This window comes from Mercenaria mercenaria, chromosome 10 (assembly GCF_021730395.1).
Source record: "Mercenaria mercenaria strain notata chromosome 10, MADL_Memer_1, whole genome shotgun sequence".
Lineage (NCBI taxonomy): Eukaryota > Metazoa > Mollusca > Bivalvia > Venerida > Veneridae > Mercenaria > Mercenaria mercenaria.
Genome location: NC_069370.1, coordinates 68,944,229 through 68,966,312, shown reverse-complemented (window position 1 = coordinate 68,966,312; position 22,084 = coordinate 68,944,229). Strand labels below are relative to the sequence as shown.

At 37.0% G+C, this 22,084-nt stretch overlaps 1 long non-coding RNA gene across 1 annotated transcript; it reads left to right on the top strand.

The window, feature by feature from the left end:
* The first annotated feature begins 1,330 nt into the window (after positions 1–1,330).
* On the top strand, positions 1,331–17,519 carry LOC123560221 (uncharacterized). Its single transcript, XR_008372835.1, has 8 exons — positions 1,331–1,484; positions 2,435–2,586; positions 3,153–3,288; positions 6,623–6,721; positions 7,075–7,183; positions 13,249–13,356; positions 14,103–14,241; positions 16,729–17,519. It is a non-coding gene; the product is annotated as an uncharacterized LOC123560221 (long non-coding RNA).
* The last annotated feature ends 4,565 nt before the right edge of the window (positions 17,520–22,084 follow it).

Genomic DNA, 22,084 nt, shown 5'->3' with positions numbered 1-22,084 from the left:
AACTTTTTCTCTTTTTTTTTTTAACATTTACTTCCCTTTTTTGTTACTACAAATAACTTATATTGTAACTTTTTGCAATCTTTTTTATGCCCCCGAAGTGAGGCATATAGTTTTTGAACCGTCTGTCCGTCTGTCGGTCCGTCGGTCCGTCGGTCTGTCGGTCTGTCAGTCTGTCCGCAATTTTCGTGTCCGGTCCATATCTTTGTCATCGATAGATGGATTTTCAAATAACTTGGCATGAATGTGTACCACAGTAAGACGACGTGTCGCGCGCAAGACCCAGGTCCGTAGCTCAAAGGTCAAGGTCACACTTAGACATTTAAGGATAGTGCATTGATGGGTGTGTCCGGTCCATATCTTTGTCATCGATGGATGGATTTTCAAATAACTTGGCATGAATTTGTACCACAGTAAGACGACGTGTCGCGCGCAAGACCCAGGTCCGTAGCTCAAAGGTCAAGGTCACACTTAGACGTTAAAGGATAGTGCATTGATGGGCGTGTCCGGTCCATATCTTTGTCATCGATGGATAGATTTTCAAATAACTTGGCATGAATGTGTACCACAGTAAGACGATGTGTCGCGCGCAAGACCCAGGTCCGTAGCTCAAAGGTCAAGGTCACACTTAGACGTTAAAGGATAGTGCATTGATGGGCGTGTCCGGTCCATATCTTTGTCATCGATGGATGGATTTTCAAATAACTTGGCATGAATGTGTACCACAGTAAGACGACGTGTCGTGCGCAAGACCCAGGTCCGTAGCTCAAAGGTCAAGGTCACACTTAGACGTTAAAGGTCATTTTTCATGATAGTGCATTGATGGGCGTGTCCGGTCCATATCTTTGTCATTCATGCATGGATTTTAAAATAACTACACATGAATGTGTGACACAGTAAGTCGACGTGTCCCGCGCAAGACCCAGCTCCGTAGGTCAAAGGTCCTAAACTCTAACATCGGCCATAACTATTCATTCAAAGTGCCATCGGGGGCATGTGTCATCCTATGGAGACAGCTCTTGTTTATTTGGCATAAAGGTTTGCCTCAATGAGACAGAGTTTCATGTGCAACTCCCAGTCCTTTTGACAGCTGACAGGCTCGACATGTTGCCCGTGGGCATCTAGTTTAAGTTTTTGTCCCAAGATTTTATAGAGGCAAATATTGAAAACATGTTTCATGAAGATCCAATGTAGACAGTAGCCTTTTTTGTTTTAGTAAGCTGACTGTAAATGGACAAAAGATAAATTGCTAACAATAGCTCATTTTAACCTATGGTTCAGGTTAACTAAAACAGGCTTATTATCAACTTTACTTTATACTGCATGACATGTTAAAAGTCACAGGCATAACTAAATAATTGCAGCTTTTACATAAATTATATTCTACTCCAGCTATGCTGTGTACAAGTGTTGTTGTTGGTTGGCAGCCATCGATTATTTAAATCACATTAATAGAAAAAACAGGTGGACAAGAAAGGGAAGCCAAGGTACCTTTAGTTTTTTTTTTTTGGGGGGGGGGGGGGGGTCAAAATAAGAGCTCAAGTATCATTTATTCAGGGCAGACAAAGGGATAATATAATAATCTTTCAATTGTTGACTGTGCAGATTGAAATATATCTGGCTTGAGGGTAACTGCTTAGGCTGTTGAACCTTCTTAACCTGAGAGCCGGATATTTCTATAACACCTACAACCAGTGGAAGATTCTTTTTCATGCACATCATATTCAATAGATATCATAAAAGATAAAGCAAATGTATTTCTTTTTGCTCATTTTAGCTCATCTGAGCAAACAGTACTCAAGGTGAGCTATTGAGATCAACTTGTGTCAGTTTTTGTTGTGCACCAGTATAATCGTTCAAATCTTTCATACGATAATACCAGTATTATGTCCAACACTTTCATGAGATGCAATAGCAAACATCTGTCTGTGCTGACCTGATAACTCTTTAAAGGATGAGTAGATTGAGTTCATTTTTGGTGTGCAGATATATAACTGTAAAATACAGATGAAATTCCATTAAATACAATCTCCTAATTAGTTATGGCTTTTTTTAGCTCACCTGAGCTTGAAGTGTTCAAGGGTGAGCTATTGTGGTCAGTGATTTACATCGTTGTCCGTCAACATTTTCCTTTAAGTAACATCTCCTCCTAAACCACTAGGCTTATTTTGATGAAACTTTACAGGGATGTTTCTAGGATAGTCTTCTTTAAAAAAGTTTCAAGGAATTGAATAATAATTTTTGGTAGAGTTATGGTCCCCTTTTGACATTATATTGGTATATCAGGGATATGTTTTGTACGGGAAGAAGGAGTTACATCAGCATTATTTAGTCTGCAGAATAGCTACACTTCTAGTGGCAATTTGGTGAAGATTTTCTTTTAAACAGATTTTACCAAAGAACAAACAAATTACAGCATATTTATTTTTCTTTCCAGAAACAAAGCAGGTTCAAAGGTTCAGTTTGAAGCCGGCCACCCTAAACATATCTCTAGGACTATAGCTGCCGAGTCACCTCCTCCAACACCAGAGCTGGAGATCAAGGAAATCTCAAGAATCAAGCGAAAAGACTGTCTCAAAGAATGAAATAGTGAGTGAAGATTCAATTATCTAAAGTGGGACTATACTGGAACTTCATGATATAATAGGTACTGCAAAGGTCAGACCAGTAACAAAAGATTCAATAACCTTCTTATGACTAGTACATAAGTCTGCATAGAATAGACTTCCTTCTTTAGAAATCATTAAGGATGAAGACGTAAACTGGGTAATGTATACTGTAAAACATAGTGTCAATTTCAAGGTGATATCAAAGAAAGTGAATCAGCCAGGCTCAAAAACTTTGCACAGCCACTCTGAAATTGCTCACGCCATCAGCATAGACCATGATTGTTTCAATCCCAAAATTACTTCATTACCAAATTTAAGAGACAACTGGGATGAAACGTGGAAATACGTATGATGTGAATACTAAACTCACAACAGGTATTTGGAGGGTGGGGGTGTCTAGACATCTTATAACCAGACGCCTTTCCTACCGTTACTGTTGTACCCATTAGATGACTAAATTGTTTTTTTAGAACACAGTTTTCTTACCCACCTGTTCATTTTTCATTGCTTGCGGTAAAATATCTTAACAAAACATATTATTTTCAGTCTGACAAGTTTCATACAAGTAATCCTGGGTCAGAAGATTTTTATACAACCACAGAAACCTCATGAGTAGCAGCTTTTTACCTGTACTGCCAACAGTCAGTCGCAGTTGACTATGATTTAACTCACAGACCTACAGGTAGTTTTAGCTATTTGTCAATATTTCTTCTACACTTTCAACTTAAAACTACTCTTTATCTGTTGAAAAATGGCATTAAACCCAAAACAAACTTTATATGGTGAATCTTCTATTTTCAACATGAACTTTGATTGATGACTAAATTGAGTGAAAAATATCTATATAAAAACAAAAATGATAAAACTTCCATGAAACCTTGAAAGAATATTCCTTTTTACATCCAGTGCATATATCTATGTTATTACACTTCAAAAAATAGTTTGACAGAAGTGTAACAATGCACCATCAAAGTACTTAAATCTTTGTTAAATGAAATGGCTGAGTATTCCCATTCCATCCGTAAATATTGTTCCCTACTGGGTTGAGAGTACGAAGCTCGTAGATCCAAGAGCATTACCTGTTACATCTTATATTTTTGTGTTATTTCCCATGCAAAAACAGGGCCTTTGCAGAATATACTTTTTATCTTTGCCAAATATTTGCCATAACCTTTGCAGAACAGTTGCAGCACATGATTGCTGAATATATTCCACAGACGAGTAGAAATGGAACGAAACGTGCAACTATTCTGCAAAGCTTTTGCAAATATACACAACGCACACAGTATGCAAATACTTCGCAAACAATTTACAATTCGCAGCTGAAACTTCGGCAAATAAATCGCAAACTGATAGCAAAGTAATCGCAAAGTGATTGCAAAGTATTTGCAACTTGCATGCAAATAATATGCAAAGTATTCGCAAATACGTAACAAACAGCATAAAATGAATTTCTGAGGTTCAAAGAAAAGGATTTTGTTTAATTTCTGAAAAACAGATGTAAATTCACAAAACCATTAAAATTTGCAGTTTAAATAAATATTAAAAGTCAATCATTTCAGTGATCATTCAGTAACAATAACTAAAATCATGTAATAATGTAAGTTTCAACAAATGCTTGAGTAAAAAGTGTTTTATATAACTATCATTGATTAACATTACCTTTCTACATGCTGCAATATTCTCTGGTTCTTGGAAGTCTTATTGCTTAACAACATGGTATTGCATTATCCTTACTCAGCAAAGTTTATATCCAGAAACAATAATCAGAATATTATATAAATAATATGTTTAACACAAGTTTGCATCACCAAAATATTTCTACTAACTGATATGTAAACATTTCCTCACAATATTTTCAAAAATCCTGCCATTTGAATACAGACCAATCAGAAAACAGAATGGTTAATTACTTCCTGTACCTAGAGTCTACCAGGAAAGCAAATTCATCTACGTTAGCTATTTGCAAATGCTTTGCGCTTTCATTTCTGTACAAAGTGTTTATTTGCAATACCTTTGCTAAGTAAATGAGCTAAGTGTTTGTTTGCAGATGCTTTGCTGTCTGCTAATTTAATAAAGTATTTATTTGCAAAACCTTTGCAGTCTGTAATTTTTCTAAGTGTTTATTTGCAAACCCTTTGCTTCAGTGTAATACGTTTTGCAGACTGTTTGCGAAAGTCTGATGCAAATACTTTGCAATCACTTGGAATATAGTTTCTGAGAAAACAAATATTTAGAATATATTCTGCAAATACATGACAAAGGGTTAAATGTGTATGGGTTGCTGTCTCTCGGTCATTCTGCATGATTTCAGTGATTTTGATTTGATATACTATTACTGCACGTTTAGTGTGTAGTCTTTAATGACTTGAGACTTTACATGTATACTCAGGATCTATGTTGCTTCTTTTTAAAGAGGCATACATATATTGGATATGTCTAAGGTTATCCTCATCTTTGGAGTTGTTCCATTTTCACTCTCTGTTCTGCGGTGCTGTATTGTTAGTGCCCGCGGTAACTATTGTGTTGGCGTACCTAGAGGCAAGTGTAAGGTTGCATAGATAGTTGCCGATGCTGGAGTTACTCCCAGAGGTGGGATTCGTAGTTGGAGTTGCTGCGGAGCAGGTCTCCATGGCCCAAGTAGGGTTGCTTCTAGTATGATGTGGCTGGGTGTGAGCCATGGAGGACATGTTCTCTTGTTGGTTAGATATCTTCCCTGACCGGTTTCGTTCAGCAGTTGTGAACTTCTTCAGAGGACTTGACCGTAATGACTAGGCAAGTTTGGTTTGCATTGACCCCGCCCCAGGGGTCATATGATTTTACATAGGAAAATCTTAAAAAATCTTCTCAAAAACCAGAAGCCCTAGAGCTTAGATATCTGACATGTAGCATTGCCTAGTGGACCTCTACTAAAGTTGTTCAAATCATGACCCCGGGGTCAAAATTGACCCCGCCCAAGGGGTCACTTGCTTTTAAATAGGTTTCTATAGGAAAATCTTCAATTTTTTTAAAAAGATTAACCAGAAGGCCTAGAGCTTAGATATTTGACATGTAGCATTGCCTGGTAGACTTCTACAGAATTTGTTCAAATCATGACCCCCGGGGTCAAAATTGACCCCGCCCCAGGGGTCACTTGATTTTACATAAGAAAATCTTCAAAAAATTTCTGAAAAAAAAGAAGGCCTAGAGCTTAGATATATGACATGTAGCATAGTCTAGTAGACTTCTACAAAATTTGTTCAAATCATGACCCCTGGGGTCAAATTGACCCTGCCCCATAGGGTTACTTGATTGTACATAGAAAAATCTTCAAAATTTTCTAAAAATAAACCAGAAGGCCTAGAGCTTAGATATTTGACATGTAGCATTGCCTAGTGGACCTCTACAAAATTTATTCAAATCTTGACCCCCCCCAGGGTCTGACCAAGCCCCAGGGGTTACTTGATTGTACATAGGGAAATCTTCATAAATTTGCTAAAAATAAACCAGAAGGCCTAGATCTTAGATATTTGATATGGAACATTGCCTAGTAGACTTCTACAAACTTTGTTCAAATCATGACCCCGGGGTAAAATTGGCCCCGCCCCAGGGGTTACTTGATTGTACATCGGAAAATCTTCCAAAAAATTTCTAAAAATCATCAGTTCGACATTTGAAAGATGTAGCTCATATTACTCAGGTGAGCGATCCAGGGTCATCATGACCCTCTTGTTAATGTTTCCCCCCTGATTTCTATGACGGGTTGGTCTAGTAGTTAGAATGAGTTCCCAGTTTTACTTTAATCTTTGTGTTCAATAAATACACTGTAGAGACAGTATGCTGTGTTGATTTTTACCCGTGTGTAAATACATGTGTATCAGTGAATAAAATAATATATACATTTAATAATATCGAATTGGATTAATTCTGTCTGCCTTTACCCATCTTTAACATATTTTAAGATGTAATTATCGTTACCTATATATATAGTTTATAATTTATAATAATTATGAAATGTGCATATGTACTTTTTTCAGCTCTGGTGCACTCAGGTACTGGATTGACTCAACTCAACAGTATATTGGGATGTTTAAATATTTCAACTGTTACTGTACACATACACTTACAGGTCACAGGTAGAATATTTTTCATTTGTTTTAGATTTAACTAATCTCATGAATTCGAGCACTGTTTTTTTTATGTTTAAATTGTATTGTGTCATGTACATATTTAAGTAATGACATGATGGAAATTGTATTGTGTCATGTACATATTTAAGTAATGACATGATGGAATTAAAGTTAAGTATATGCTTATCAACAATTGTACAAATTTTATACATTTTAAAAATTGATAAAAAGAAAGTAAAGATTAAAAGCTACGTACCATTTCAAATTTAAAGACCATAACATTCAGATGCAATTTCCAAAAATTATGTGAAAAAATTCATTTAATAAATGAATAAATCAGAAATATGTGTATTTTTAAGTTTCAGTCGTTACATATATGTGCAGATTGAGAGAGCCTGGAAAGGCCATTGAGGAAGTTGCGTTGGAGTCACTGCAGGAAGCTTTAAAAGAAGAGAAAGATAGTGATGGGTATTTATGTTGTTTTTTTTAAATCTGATTTTTGTTGAACTTCGTAAAACTTTGTATAAACTATATAAAGCAATTTATGTATATATTACTGAAATATATTAACACTCAAATGAGTAAATCATTGCCGCCATGGACCTACTGTTTTCCTTCAGCATACAAAAATTATATACATTTATGCGTATGATATCATGTGAGTGACAAAATGAGTGTTACATAACGTTGTTGACTTTTTAGCTCACCTGTCACAAAGTGACAAGGTGAGCTTTTGTGATCGCGCAGCGTCCGTCGTGCGTCCGTCCGTGCGTGTTTGCGTGTGTAAACTTTTGCTTGTGACCACTCTAGAGATCACATTTTTCATGGGGTCTTTATGAAAATTGGTCAGAATGTTCACTTTGATGATATCTAGGTCAAGTTCGAAACTGAGTCACGTGCGGTCAAAAACTAGGTCAGTAGGTCTAAAAATAGAAAAACCTTGTGACCTCTCTAGAGGCCATATATTTCACAAGATCTTCATGAAAATTGGTCAGAATGTTCACCTTGATGATATCTAAGTGAAGTTCAAAAGTGGGTCACGTGCCATCAAAAACTAGGTCAGTAGGTCAAATAATAGAAAAACCTTATGACCTCTCTAAAGGCCATATTTTTCATGGGATCTGTATGATAGTTGGTCTGAATGTTCATCTTGATGATATCTAGATCAAGTTTGAAAGTGGGTCATGTGCTCTCAAAAACTAGGTCAGTAGGTCAGATAATAGAAAAACCTTGTGACCACTCTAAAGACCATATTTTTCATGGGATCTGTATGAAAGTTGATCTGAATGTTTATCTTGATGATATCTAGGTCAAGTTTGAAACTGGGTCATGTGCGGTTAAAAACTAGGTCAGTAGGTCTAAAAATAGAAAAACCTTGTGACCTCTCTAGAGGCCATACTTGTGAATGGATCTCCATAAAAATTGGTCAGAATGTTCATCTTGATGATATCTAGATCAAGTTTGAAAGTGGGTCACGTGCCTTCAAAAAATAGGTCAGTAGGTCAAATAATGAAAAAACGTTGTGACCTCTCTAGAGGCCATATTTTTCATGGGATCTGTATGAAAGTTGGTCTGAATGTTTATCTTGATGATATATAGGTCGAGTTTGAAACTGGGTCAACTGCGATCAAAAACTAGGTCAGTAGGTCTTAAAATAGAAAAACCTTGTAACCTCTCTAGAGGCCATACCCTTGAATAGATCTTCATGAAAATTGGTCAGAATGTTCAACTTGATGATATCTAGATCAACTTTGAAACAGGCTCACGTGCCGTCAAAAACTAGGTCAGTAGGTCAAATAATAAAAAAACCTTGTGACCTCTCTAGAGGCCATACTTTTCATGGGATCTGTATGAAAGTTGGTCTGAATGTTCATCTTGATGATATCTAGGTCAAGTTTGAAACTGGGTCAACTGCGGTCAAAAACTAGGTCAGTAGGTCTAAAATTAGAAAAATCTTTTGACCTCTCTAGAGGCCATATTTTTCAATGGATCTTCATGAAAATTGGTCTGAATGTTCACCTTGATGATATCTAGGTCAGTTTTGAAACTGGGTCACGTGCGGTCAAAAACTAGGCCTGTATGTATAAAAATGAAAAACCTTGTGACATCTCTAGAGGCCATATTTTTTCACGAGATCTTCATGAAAATTAGTAAGAATGTTCACCTTGATGATATCTAGGTAAATTTCAAAACAGGGTCACGTACCTTCGAAAACTAGGTCAGTAGGTCAAATAATAGAAAAACCTTGTGACCTCTCTAGAGGCCATATTTTTCAATGGATCTTCATGAAAATTGGTCAGAATTTTTATCTTGATAATATCTGGGTCAAGTTCAAAACTAGGTCACTATGTCAAATAATAGAAAAAACGACGTCATACTCAAAACTGGGTCATGTGGGAACAGGTGAGCGATTCAGGACCATCATGGTCCTCTTGTTTCATAGTGAAGAACTTGTTTCATTTATCAGTCAGTGTTAGAGTCTCAGAAATAGACAGAAATATTGATCCAGCTTAACACAACAGTTACTGTGGTTTGAAAAGCAGCAACTCTGTCACAGTGACCCGGAACAGTTAAATGGTTTCCGGATGACAACTCAAGACTGTTTTGGCCTAGGATCATGGAAGTTGACAGGGGCATTGGTCATGACCAGCTGATGACCCCTATTGATTTTAAGATTAGTAGGTCAAAGGTCAAGGTCACAGTGACCCCAGAACAGTTGAACAGTTTCCAGACGATTACTTGAGAACGCTTGGGCCTAGGATAACGAAACTTGATAGGGAGGTTGATCATGATCAGCAGATGACCCCATTTGATGTTGAGGTCAGTAGATCAAAGTCAAGATCACAGTGACCCGGAATAGTTAAAAGGTTTACAGATGATAACTCAAGAATGCTTGGGCCTAGGACCATGAAAGTTGATATGGAGGTTGGTCATGACCAGCAGATGACCCTAATTAGCTCGACTTTTGGAAGAAAAAGTAGAGCTATTGCACTCACCCAAGCTTCGGAGTCAGTGTCGGCGTCGCTGTCGCCGTTGGTTAAAGTTTTTGGTAAGTCAAATATCTCTGTTACTATCAAAGCTTTTTGACTTGAAACTTGACAGATATTTACTATCAAAGCCTACACCAGCAGAAACAATCCCCATAACTCTGATTTGAATTTTGACAAGAGTTATGCCCCTTTTTGACTTAGAATTTTTGGTTAAAGTTTTTGATAAAGTCAAATATCTCTGTTACTATCAAAGCTTTTGACTTGAAACTTAAAATAGTTATTTACGATCAAAGTCTACACCAGTAGGAACAATCCCCATAACTCTGATTTGAATTTTTACAGAGTTATGCCCCTTTTTAACTTAAAATTTTTTGGTAAAATTTTTTATAAAGTTTTTACTGGCAAAGCTCTAATTCAGAGTCAAGCACTGAGAAAAGCCAAGCATGCTGTCTTACAGACAGCTCTTGTTGATTTTGAGGAAGTAGGTCAAAGATCAAGGTCACAGTTACCCAGAACAATTTATAAACCATTTCCAGATGATAACTTGAGAACGCTTGGGCTTAGGATCACGAAACTTAATAGGGAGCTTGATCATGACCAGCAGATGACCTCTAACTATTTTTAGGACAAAGGTCAAGGTCACATTTACCCAGAACTGTAGACCTTTTGTGTACAGTGACCAGTAATTTCTGTTCCTTGTGCTGTTACTGAATGCATCAAGGGTGGCATTTCGTGTTCTACGTGCTCTTGTTTGGACTTGGAAATTGCTTCATTTTTTGGTACAAGTCCATGTTTTGTCAAAACTATTTGATATGTGGCTGTGACACTTTGAACACTTGAACATCGTCTTGATCCCCATCTGTAATCAAGGGTTTGTAACTATGTCAAAGATATCTGGGTGAATTTTGGCCTTTTCATACCAGTTCATATTTTGAGTAAATTGTTTGACATATGGCTTTGAAAGCTTTATCACTTGTTTATTATAACAGTCTCTATCTGTAGGATAGAGTACATAACTCTGTCAAGTATTTTGGCTGAATTATGGCCCTTTTTGTCCTCTGCCTTTTCTGAAGAAAAATAGGGGGACATAGAAATATGCTGCTTCCTTCCATCCATCCATCTGACTCTGTCACATTTCGTGTCAGGTCCATAAGTCTGCCATTATGATGCCATCTATAAAGGGATTTTAAAATAACTTGGCGTAAATGTTCACCATAATGAGACGACATGTCATGGGCAAGACTCAGACCCCTAGCTCTAAGATCAATGTCAAATGTAGATATCAAAGGTTAACAGGGTCTGTTTTGTGTCCAGGCATTCCATAACTCTGCCGTCCATGAAAAGATTTTGAAATAACTTGGCATAAATGTTTACCATAATGAGACAATATGTTATGCACAAGACCAATAGCCCTAGGTCCAAGGTCAAAGGTTAACAAGGTCTGTTTCTTGTCCGGCTCATAAATCTGCCATTCATTAAGAGATTTCGATATTAATTGGCATTAATATTCCCTTTAATGAGATGATGTGTCATGTGCAAGAACCAGACCACTAGTTCCAATGTCAAGGTCACACTTAGAAGTCAAAGGTTAACAAGGTCTGTTTCTTGTCTGGTTCATAACTCTGCCATTTATCAAGAGATTTTAAACTTTAATGAGATGATGTGTCATGTGCAAGAACCAGACCACTAGCTCCAATGTCAAGGTCACACGTCAAAGGTTAACAAGGTCTGTTTCTTGTCTGGTTCATAACTCTGCCATTTATCAAGGGATTTTAAACTTAATTGGCACAAATGTGCAGGTTCTACAACTCTGTAATTCTTTTTTAGCTCACCTGTCAGATAGTGACAAGGTGAGCTTTTGTGATCACCCTTCGTCTGTTGTTAGTCCGTGTGTCAACAATTTCTTGTCTGCATGATAGTGGTTTCATTTATGATTTTATTTTAACTAAACTTGCATACAACTTGTATCACCATAAGATCTCGATTCCTTTCTTGAACTAGCCAGATCCCATTATGGGTTCCAGAGTTATGGCCCCTGAAAGGGCCAACATTAGCTATTTTGACCTTGTCTGCACAATAGCAGCTTTATTTATGATTCGATTTTTACCAAACTGGCACACAACTTGTATCACCATAAGATCTTGGTTCCTTTCTTGAACTGGCCAGATTCCGTTATGGGTTCCAGAGTTATGGCCCCTGAAAGGGCCAGAATTAGCTATTTTGACCTTGTCTGCACAATAGCAGCTTCATTTATGATTTTATTTTAACCAAACTTGCACACAACTTGTATCACCATAGGATCTTGGTTCCTGTTTTGAACTGGCCAGATTCCATTATGGGTTCCAGAGTGACGGCACCTGAAAGGGCCAGAATTAGCTATTTTGACCTTGTCTGCACAATAGCAGCTTCATTTATGATTTGAATTTAATCAAAGTTGCACAAAACTTGTGTCACGATAAGATCTCGGTTCCTTTCTTGAACCAGCCACATCCCTTAATGGGTTCCACAGTTATGGCCCCTGAAAGGGCCAAAATTAGCTATTTTGACATTGTCTGCACAATAGCAGCTTCATGTATGATTTGATTTTAACCAAACTTGCACGCAACTTGTATCACCACAAGATCTCGGTTCCTTTCTTGAACTGGCCAGATTCCATTATGGGTTCCAGACTTATGGCCCCTTAAAGGTCCAAAATTTGCTATTTTGGCTTTTGCAGCCATATAGAGACTTCATTTATGATTTGATTTGATACAAACTTCAAAAATATATTCAAAAACAATAAGTCTTGGATTCCATGACAAATCAGTTCCAATCGTAGGTTCCAGAGTTATTTTATATCTGATTACCTCCCCTGATTGTAATCAAAATGGATTTATATCAGTAAGTACTTATAGGACTTACTTGAAATTTCATTATTGGCATTAGTTGGACTGAGACAATCAGGGTAGATAACTATGGATTGATTCTATGTCGAATTACTTCCCTTTATTTCAAATTAAAATCGTTATATCTCCCTAACTAATAAAGATACTGATCTGAAATTTCATTTATGTCAACAAATTTATTTGGCAGATCCTTTTTTTGTTCACTTACAATAATTTTTTTAATTACTTCCCTTCTAGGTTACTATAAATAGCTTATTTTTAGTAACTTTTTTACTATTGGCCGTAGGGAAAACCCGAGGCCGCTTTTCTGTGGTACATCATGGATGGTACCTCCAATTTTGAGGTGTATTTTGACATATCTGACCTTGTAATAATTTTTTTTTCTTTTTGGTTTAATTTCTTCCCTTTGTTGTTCCTGTACTTTGGACTTAAATATTTTTTCTGAGGATCTTCTTGTCCTCAAGTGCAATGATAACAGGTGTGCGATATAGGGCCATTATGGCCGTCTTGTTACAAAAGTGTACCTCTTTTTTACAATAATATTTATTTGGTTGACAAGGAAGTTGAATAGTCGAGAGTTTAATTTATTTTTATAACACTGATAATGTTATTGATAGAAATATTTCATATAGTCCTTATTTTCATATCATGTTTTTAGGGCATTGCAAAATGATAGGATGCAAAACTGGAAAGGTTGTTGGCTATGCTGTACGTTCAAAAGGCTGCAGAATTTGTGAAGCCAGTGAAGTCAAAGGACAGTGTCCAGGTGAGCATGACTGCAGACATAATTGGGCAGGTTCTGCGAAAGCTATGGAATCAGACATTGTTGAAATGGTTAAATCTCTTTAGACCATGGGAATAAATACAGGAGCAATTGTTGGTGATAATGATACTGCCACAATTAGTAATGTCCGATCAAAAGTAGATTCTTCAGTAGGGAAAAAGTCAGACAAAAATCATATAAGGAAGAATGTAAGTTCTCTCCTATACGGACTTCAAAGGAAATATAGGTCAGCGTCAAACCAAGGTGTAAAGTATATTCTTAAGCTGTTCAGTTATGTCTTAGTCAAAATCATAATAACGAGCAAGGAATGATTGAAGGTCTCCAAGCCATTAGTAGTCATCTTTTTGGAGACCAATCATTTTGTCAGTCATGGTGTGAAAAGAAAAAAAGGCCCTGCATTTTTCTGGCTCAGCAAATCTGAATTAACAGCTTCAGCTGGGTGTAGTACAGAAGAACTTTTGTTTTTCCATGTATTTCCTGTATGAGTTTCTGGTGTTAAGTAATTATTGATTAGTATGAAAATGGCTTCCATATTAATAGTTACAGTGTGTAATATAGGTGTAGTAAAGTTGTTAAAATTGAAATCAGTCAATCTATAATTTCTTTCCTAGTGTCATATATTGTTTAGTTTAATATTTCATCAAATTATTAAATTGATATAAATCCTGCAAATTTAGTCAACACACAGGATTGAAAAACTAACTTTTATTTGTATTTTATTCATGCAGGTTAATCGCAAACTAGGAGTTTCACCTGGAGGACACACATTAAAACTTGTAACCTACAGGGACATGATCGCACATGCAAGGAAAGCTATTCCTATTATACATCAAGCAAAACGACGAAGACTCCTACTCAAACAAAAAGGTACTTCCATTTAACTTATAGCCAAAATTAAACACATTAAAAGTAAGAATTTCAAGCAAAGTGTATAATGATCTTACAATGCCTGCCGGTGTAAGACGTTTTTTCCCTACCAGGGGGACAGTGTGGAATGGAAAACCGAGCTTTAGTGAGGTGTTTTTTATCCAAGCTGTACCGAGGGTTTGGAGAAAAGCTGTCTTACAAAGACAGACAGTTTTCTTGCCTGTAACGTTCAAAATCGATCGTTTTAGTATTTCCTAGCATTTTTTTTTCAGCACACCTGTCACTAGGTGCGCTTTTGTGATCGCATTTCCTCCGTTTTCCGACCATTCATAATTTCTTGTGAACACGATAGAGACTAAAGACCATATTTTGCAGTCAGTTTTAATCAATCTTGCACACAACTTGTATGGCATATTAATATCTCGGTTCCTTTTGTAAACTAGCCAGATCCCATCATGGATTCCAGAGTTATGGCCCCTTTTAAAGGACGAAAACTTGCTATTTTGTCTTGTGAACATGATAGAGACCACATTTTTCAGTGAATCTCAATCAAACTTGATCTCAGTCAAACTTGTGTACAACTTATATTGGCATAATTTCATAGTTCTTTTCGAAATCTGGCCAGATCCTTTCATGGGTTCCAGAGTTAGGACACCTTTAAGGGCCAAACTTTGCTATTTTGTCTTTTGCAGCCATATAGAGACCTCATTTATGGTCTGATTTGATACAAACTTGCAAAATACCTTAAGCAACAATATATCTTGGATTCCATGATAAATCCGTCAGATCCAATAATAGGTTCCTGAGTTACAGCCCCTGATTGACCACTGAAAGAGTCAAAATTTGTAATTTTTACCTTGAGAACTTGATAGTGACATTTTGCATTCAATTTTAACCACACTTACACACAACTTAAGTCACAATAAGAACTTGGTTCCTTTCAAAAACCGGCTAGATTCCGTCATGGGTTCTAGAGTTATTGCCCCTGAATGGTGCAAAATTTTCTATTTTGGCCCTTTCAGCCATATAGAGGATTCATTTATGCTTTGATTTGATACAGACTTGCACAGAATGTTTATCTTGATGATTTCTAGATCAAGTTTGAAACTGGGTCATTTGGGGTCAAAAACTAGGTCACCAGGTAAAATCAAATGAAAAGTTTGTTAACACCCTAGCGGCCAAAATTTCTGACGCTATCTTCATGAAACTTAGTCAGACTGTTCATCTTGATAACTTTTAAGGCCAGGTTTGAAACTGGGTCATGTGGGGTTAAAAACTAGGTCACCTGCTCATACTAGGAAAACACCCTAGAGGCCATATTAAGGACCCTATCTACATGAAACTTGGCCAGAATGTTTATCTTGATGGTTCCGATGCCAAGTTAGATACTGGTTCAGGTGGGGGTCAATAACTAGTTCAGCACTCAAATCAGAGGGAAAGCTTATTAACAACATAGAGGCGACATTTATGACACTAGCCTGCCGGCTTAGCTCAATAGGGAGAGCACAGATCTACAGATCTCAGGGTCCTGAGTTCGAGCCCTGGGCGAGGCGTATGTTCTCCATAACGATTTGATATAAAAGACATTGTGTCTGAAATCATTAGTCCTCCACCTCTGATTCATGTGGGGAAGTTGGCATTTACTTGTGGAGAACAGGTTTGTACTAGTACAGAATCCAGGAACACTGGTTTGATTAACTGGCAGCCGTTACATAACTGAAATACTGTAGAAAAAAAGGCGTTAAACCCAATACAAACAAACAAACAAATTTATGACACTACCTTCATGAAACTTTGTCAGAATGTTTATCATGATTATATCATGGCCAAGTGAGTGATATAGGGTCATCATGACCCTCTTGTATAGTTTATGACGTCATAATAATGCCAGTGCTATGTGACTTCACCCAGGTGCACGCTATTTTAGACAAAGATTTTTCTCAAGGAAAAGACAGGAATATCTATCCCTGGCACATGCATGGACAAATGTATACTTTCCCTGCTATGTAGGCAAGAACATTAAAACCAATACAGCTGCTTTTAACATGGAAAAAGATGACTTGATATAGTTGTAAGAAATGATAGAAAATAGGCTTTAGTGGCTGAGATGATTAGGTTGCTGAAATAGAATCACTTTCTCATCTGCACCAATGTGAGTTCAAATGTGAAAAGCAGGACAAGTCGCCATGTGAACAAAATCTTGTTTTGAATGGACTCTGAACCTAGAAAAATTAATTTTTCTTTGAAAAATATTTATATGCTTTGCATTTGTTGATAAGTTTTTAAACAAAAGAAGTCCATTGTTAGTTTGGTTTATCTCTATGGATCTTAAATAGTAATAAATTAGTAGTTGTTTACAATGTTACAGTCTTCTCAGTAATATCAGCTGATACTTTATACATTACAAAGCATGACTTGTCTAGCATGCATGGTGCCAGACACGTATACCAGTAATTTTATTGTTGAAATTGATATTGTTGAATTAAGGGCCATGAAGAGAGTGACACATGAAGTAAGAGAAGGACCAAGTTATGACACAGACATTGAACTGAAAGGTTGGTTAAATTATTTCCAGTTAAATTAGTGCCAGTGCTCACCATCTCTCTCTCTCTCTCTCCTAATATATATAAAGTTTGATACATTGAAATGCAGTACACCACTATGCCATATCATAGAAAAGCCTGATTAACATTCCAAAAGCAACAAGTTTTGCCAGACCTTCATGAAATTTTAAAATGTTTTTTTTTCTTTGTAATGAAATCTTGATCATGTTCAAGACGGGGTCACTATGTCAAATAAACCTTGCTAGTTAACAATCTAGATGCCAATATTTCTATTCATTATCTATAAAATTTTGTCAGAGTGGCTGTCTTTTTGAAAGCTTGGTTATGAAGTTAGTCAGTTGAGAAATATAGGGTCTTAATGGTATTTTTGTTACTATACTTTTGTCATAACGCTATGACTATAATTTTGGAATTTCAACTGCCAGAGCTTTCAATGCTTTGTGTATTTTCTTGAAGTTACACTTTGAAATAATATTTCAGAGGCATAATTTTATGAAATTAAAGTTAAGTGAATGGATGTCAATATAATTATGTCTCCCCCAGGAGACATATTGTTTTTGCCCTGTCCGTCCGTCCGTCCGTCCGTCCGTACGTCACATTTCATTTCCGAGCAATAACTGGAGAACCATTTGACCTAGAACCTTCAAACTTCATAGGATTGTAGGGCTGCTGGAGTAGACGACCCCTATTGTTTTTGGGGTCACTCCGTGAAAGGTCAAGGTCACAGGGGCCTGAACATTGAAAACTATTTCCGATCAATAACTAGAGAACCACCTGACCCAAAATGTTGAAACTTCATACGATGATTGGTCATAAAGAGTAGATGACCCCTATTGATTTTGGGGTCACTCCGTCAAAGGTCAAGGTCACAGGGGCCTGAACATTGAAAACCATTTCCGATCAATAACTAGAGAACCACTTGACCCAGAATGTTGAAACTTCATACGATGATTGGTCATGAAGAGTAGATGACCCCTATTGATTTTGGGGTCACTCCGTCAAAGGTCAAGGTCACAGGGGCCTGAACATTGAAAACCATTTCCGATCAATAACTTGAGAACCACTTGACCCAGAATGTTGAAACTTCATAGGATGATTGGTCATGAAGAGTAGATGAACCCTATTGATTTTGGGGTCACTCCGTCAAAGGTCAAGGTCACAGGGACCTGAACATTGAAAACCATTTCCGATCAGTAACTAGAGAACCACTTGACCCAGAATGTTGAAACTTAATAGGATGATTGGTCATGCAGAGTAGATGACCCCTAATGATTTTGGGATCACTCTGTGAAAGGTCAAGGTCACAGGGGCCTGAACATTGAAAACAATTTCCGGTCAGTAACTTGAGAACCACTTGACCCAGAATGTTGAAACTTAATAGGATGATTGGTCATGCAGAGTAGATGACCCCTAATGATTTTGAGGTCACTCTGTGAAAGGTCAAGGTCACAGGGGCCTGAACATTGAAAACAATTTCCGGTCAGTAACTTGAGAACCACTTGACCCAGAATGATGAAACTTCATAGGATGATTGGTCATGCAGGGTAGATGACCCCTAACGATTTTAGGGTCACTCTGTTAAAGGTCAAGGCCACAGGGGCCTGAACATGGAAAACCATTTCCAATCAGTAACTTGAGAACCTCTCGACCCAGAATGTTGAAACTTCATAGGATGATTGTTCATGCAGAGTAAATGACCCCTATTGTTTTTGGGGTCACTCCGTTAAAGGTCAAGGTTACAGGGGCCTGAACATTGATAACCAGTTCCGATCAATAACTTGAGAACCACTTGACCCAGAATGTTGAAACTTCATAGGATAATTGAACATGCAGAGTAGATGACCCCTATTGATTTTGGGGTCAGTCTATTAAAAGTCAAGGTCACAGTGGCCTGTTCATGTAAAATCATTTTTTGGAAATAACTTGAGAACCACTTGACCTACAATGTTGAAACTTAATAGGATGATTGGACAAGCAGAGTAGATGACCCCTATTTATTTTGAGGTCACTTGATCAAAGGTCAAGGTCACAGGAGCCTGAACAGTGACTTGAGAACCACTAGGCCAAGAGTGTCGAAATTTAGCGGGATGACTGGACATGCCAAATAGATGATCCCTATTGCAGCCAACCATCATTGTCTCTTTGACTTTCTCTCCTGACCTCTATTGACTTCTTGCCTATAGGACTGCATTGGGGGAGACATGCGCTTTTTTACAAAAGCATTTTCTAGTTTATGTTCTAATTAAATTGCTAATTTTACCTGTTGTGCAGTGAAAGGCTTTATTTGTGATAGAAATGTGGCGCCCATAGGGACCTATAATGCTGTTACGTTCTGACTTCGGTGTCTGGCTGTCTGTCTTTCTGTCAGTCTGTTAGCAATTTTGTGTTCGCTCTTTAACTCTTGAACCCCTTGAAGGATTTCGAAGAAACTTGACACAAAAGGTCATATGATTTTGTTTTCGTGTCCGTTCTGTAACTTTTGGACTTCTTGAATGATTTTAAAGGATGTTGGTACAAATGTTAACCACATCGAGACGATTTGCAAAGCTCATGTTTCTGATTGCTCGCTTCAAGGTCACACTTAGGGGTCAAAAGTCATACTTTCGGGCGTATATTGCTCCGCATGATTGATATTAAAAAAAGACTATTATTTTAGAATGTGACAAGAGGGAATTGCCAAATGGAACTGTTTTTGCAGGTGATAAGTCCACCTTTGGTACACATACACCAATATATTTTGATCAACAGGTCTTGGTAAGATAAATGAAGTTTTTCGTAGAAAGTCGATGCAAAGATTGCATTTTGATGTTTCCATGTTATATGTTCACATTACTTTTCCTATAACCTTTAGTTATACATACGATGCCTCATGAAATTGTCTTTCACAATGCGCTCACAAATGCTGTTGACATTGATATTACATGAATAAAGGAAAAGTGCATCAGGGTTCTACTCACTTGTATTTGATAAGGTGAATGTTAATAGGTCACATAAAACTTAACACAATAAAAATATCTTCCAAGAATTGCAGTCAAGGGTTTTTCAGTATCCTGTTCACAGGTTGTTGTCATGTGTAACATGATTATCTTGATTAAAGGATTTGTGCATGTGTTAGGGATCAAGGTACAATGGACTGGGTAAATTTCGCAAAGGCTTTATTCATCAATGTCATGGTCAGCATCCTTATTTTGCATTGTTAAAATTTTGCAAAACATTAATGTTTTATGACATTTCACAAATATTTTGAATTCTGCCAATTCCAGACATTTTTGGAACAGAAATATTTGCAAATTGCCAAAAACTGAAGTTTTAGAGCTAAGATTGTTTATGATGAAATGACTTGGTGGAAGTGGAAATTTAAACGGGCTGATAATTTCACAGTTTTATTGAATTCGCGACATTCTCAAACATTTCCACATCGCTTACTTTTTGGCTAATACAGTATTCTTGTATATTAGCACAAATAAAACCATCACTGATATTAACCAATCTGCAGCAGTATTCTAGCTTTTTGGTGGATTACTGAAATCCAATGATTGTCAATATAGAAATTATATTCTAATAAATTACATTGTAGCAAATGACATGAGTTAAATGTAAAACCAAGTCTTTGAACTGCTTTCCTTTTTATGTCCCATCTGAGGAAGAGGGATTTATATTGATTGCTCGGCCAGTAAACCATTTTTCTTGTTCAGTAACTAAAGAGTGCTTAATCCTATGTCTGGGATGATTGCTAACAGTTAGTACATATCCCTATATCTCTTGTTGAGAAGGCAAGTCAAAGGTCAAGGTCACGGTGAATGGAGAATTCTTGAACTTGTGGCTGTTCAACTTCTTATTGCCTTTGATCGAATGTTTTAGGGTTGATTAAATTAAAGGTCAAGGTCTCAGTGGCCTTGAAGCGGAAAGAAGGTTTTATATCAATTGCTGGAGAATGTATAGACCATAAGGATGTTGAATTTCATAGGATAATGGCCTGTGGTCTTAAGATTCAAGATCATTAGGTCAGTGCAAAAACATAACAAGATGACATGTCTGACTACATACCCATACCTCTACCTTAAAGGTCACTACACTTAGAAGTATTACAACATGTTCAGTCTTTAAAATTCCTATGGATGGATGGATATTCAAGTAACTAGGCACAAGCATAACAGGACAATGTGTTGTGTGCAAGATCTACCAGTAGCTATATGGTCAAGCTCACCTGTTAGAAGTAAAGTCTGTCCCTAAGCAATGTCGTGTCCGCTCTGTAACTTTTGAACCCCTTGAAGGATTTCAGTGAAACTTGACACAAATGTTCACCACACCATTATACGCCCGAAGTGATGTATTGTATTATACCCCCAATGTCCGTCCGTCCGTTAGCAATTTCATGTCCGCTCTGTAACTCTTGATCCCCTTTAAGGATTTCAATGAAACTTTACACAAATGTTCACCACACCGAGACACCATGCAGAGCGCAATTTTGGATGTCTCGCTTCAAGGTCAAGGTCACACTTAGGGGTCAAAGGTTATATCAGTTTGTTTCATGTCCGCTCTAACTCTTGAACTGCTTGAAGGATTTCAAATAAACTTGACAAAAATATTCACCACACCGAGACGACATGCAGAGCTCATGTTTCGGATGACTCGCTTCAAGGTCAAGGTCACACTTAGGGGTCAAAGGTCATATATGACTTTGCTTTGTGTATATATTGCTCTGCATTGCAGTACTATTGTTTTATTTGGCAGATCTCTTTTTTGTTCACTAACAATAATTTTTTTTAATTACTTTCCTTTTATGTAACTATAAATAGCTTATTTTGAAACTTTTTTATTATTGGCCATAGGGAAAAAACCGAGACCACTTTTCTGTTGTACAACACTGATGGTACCTCCAATTTCTAGATGTATTTTGACATACCAGTACCTGGTAAGGATTTTGTTGTGGACTTAAATTTTTTTTTGAATTTCTCCGCTTTGTTGTTCCTGTCCTTTGGGCTTCAACAGTCAAGTTCTTAAAATTTTGCTCCCATCCTCTCATGTAACTCTTCGAGCGTATATTGCCCCGCTTGGTGGAGCTCTTGTTTCTATTTGTTAGGAATGAGCGAGTTTTCATATAACTTGGCACAAATATTCATCATTATCACACAATGTGTTGAGTGAAATACCCAGACCTCTAGCTTAAAGGTCACGGTCATACTTATATATAAGATTTTACTTAAGTTTTCTTGGTAATCTATGAATTTTGTACAGGTTGAAATGAAAACTTTCCCGTTTGGGAAATTGCTTTCAAA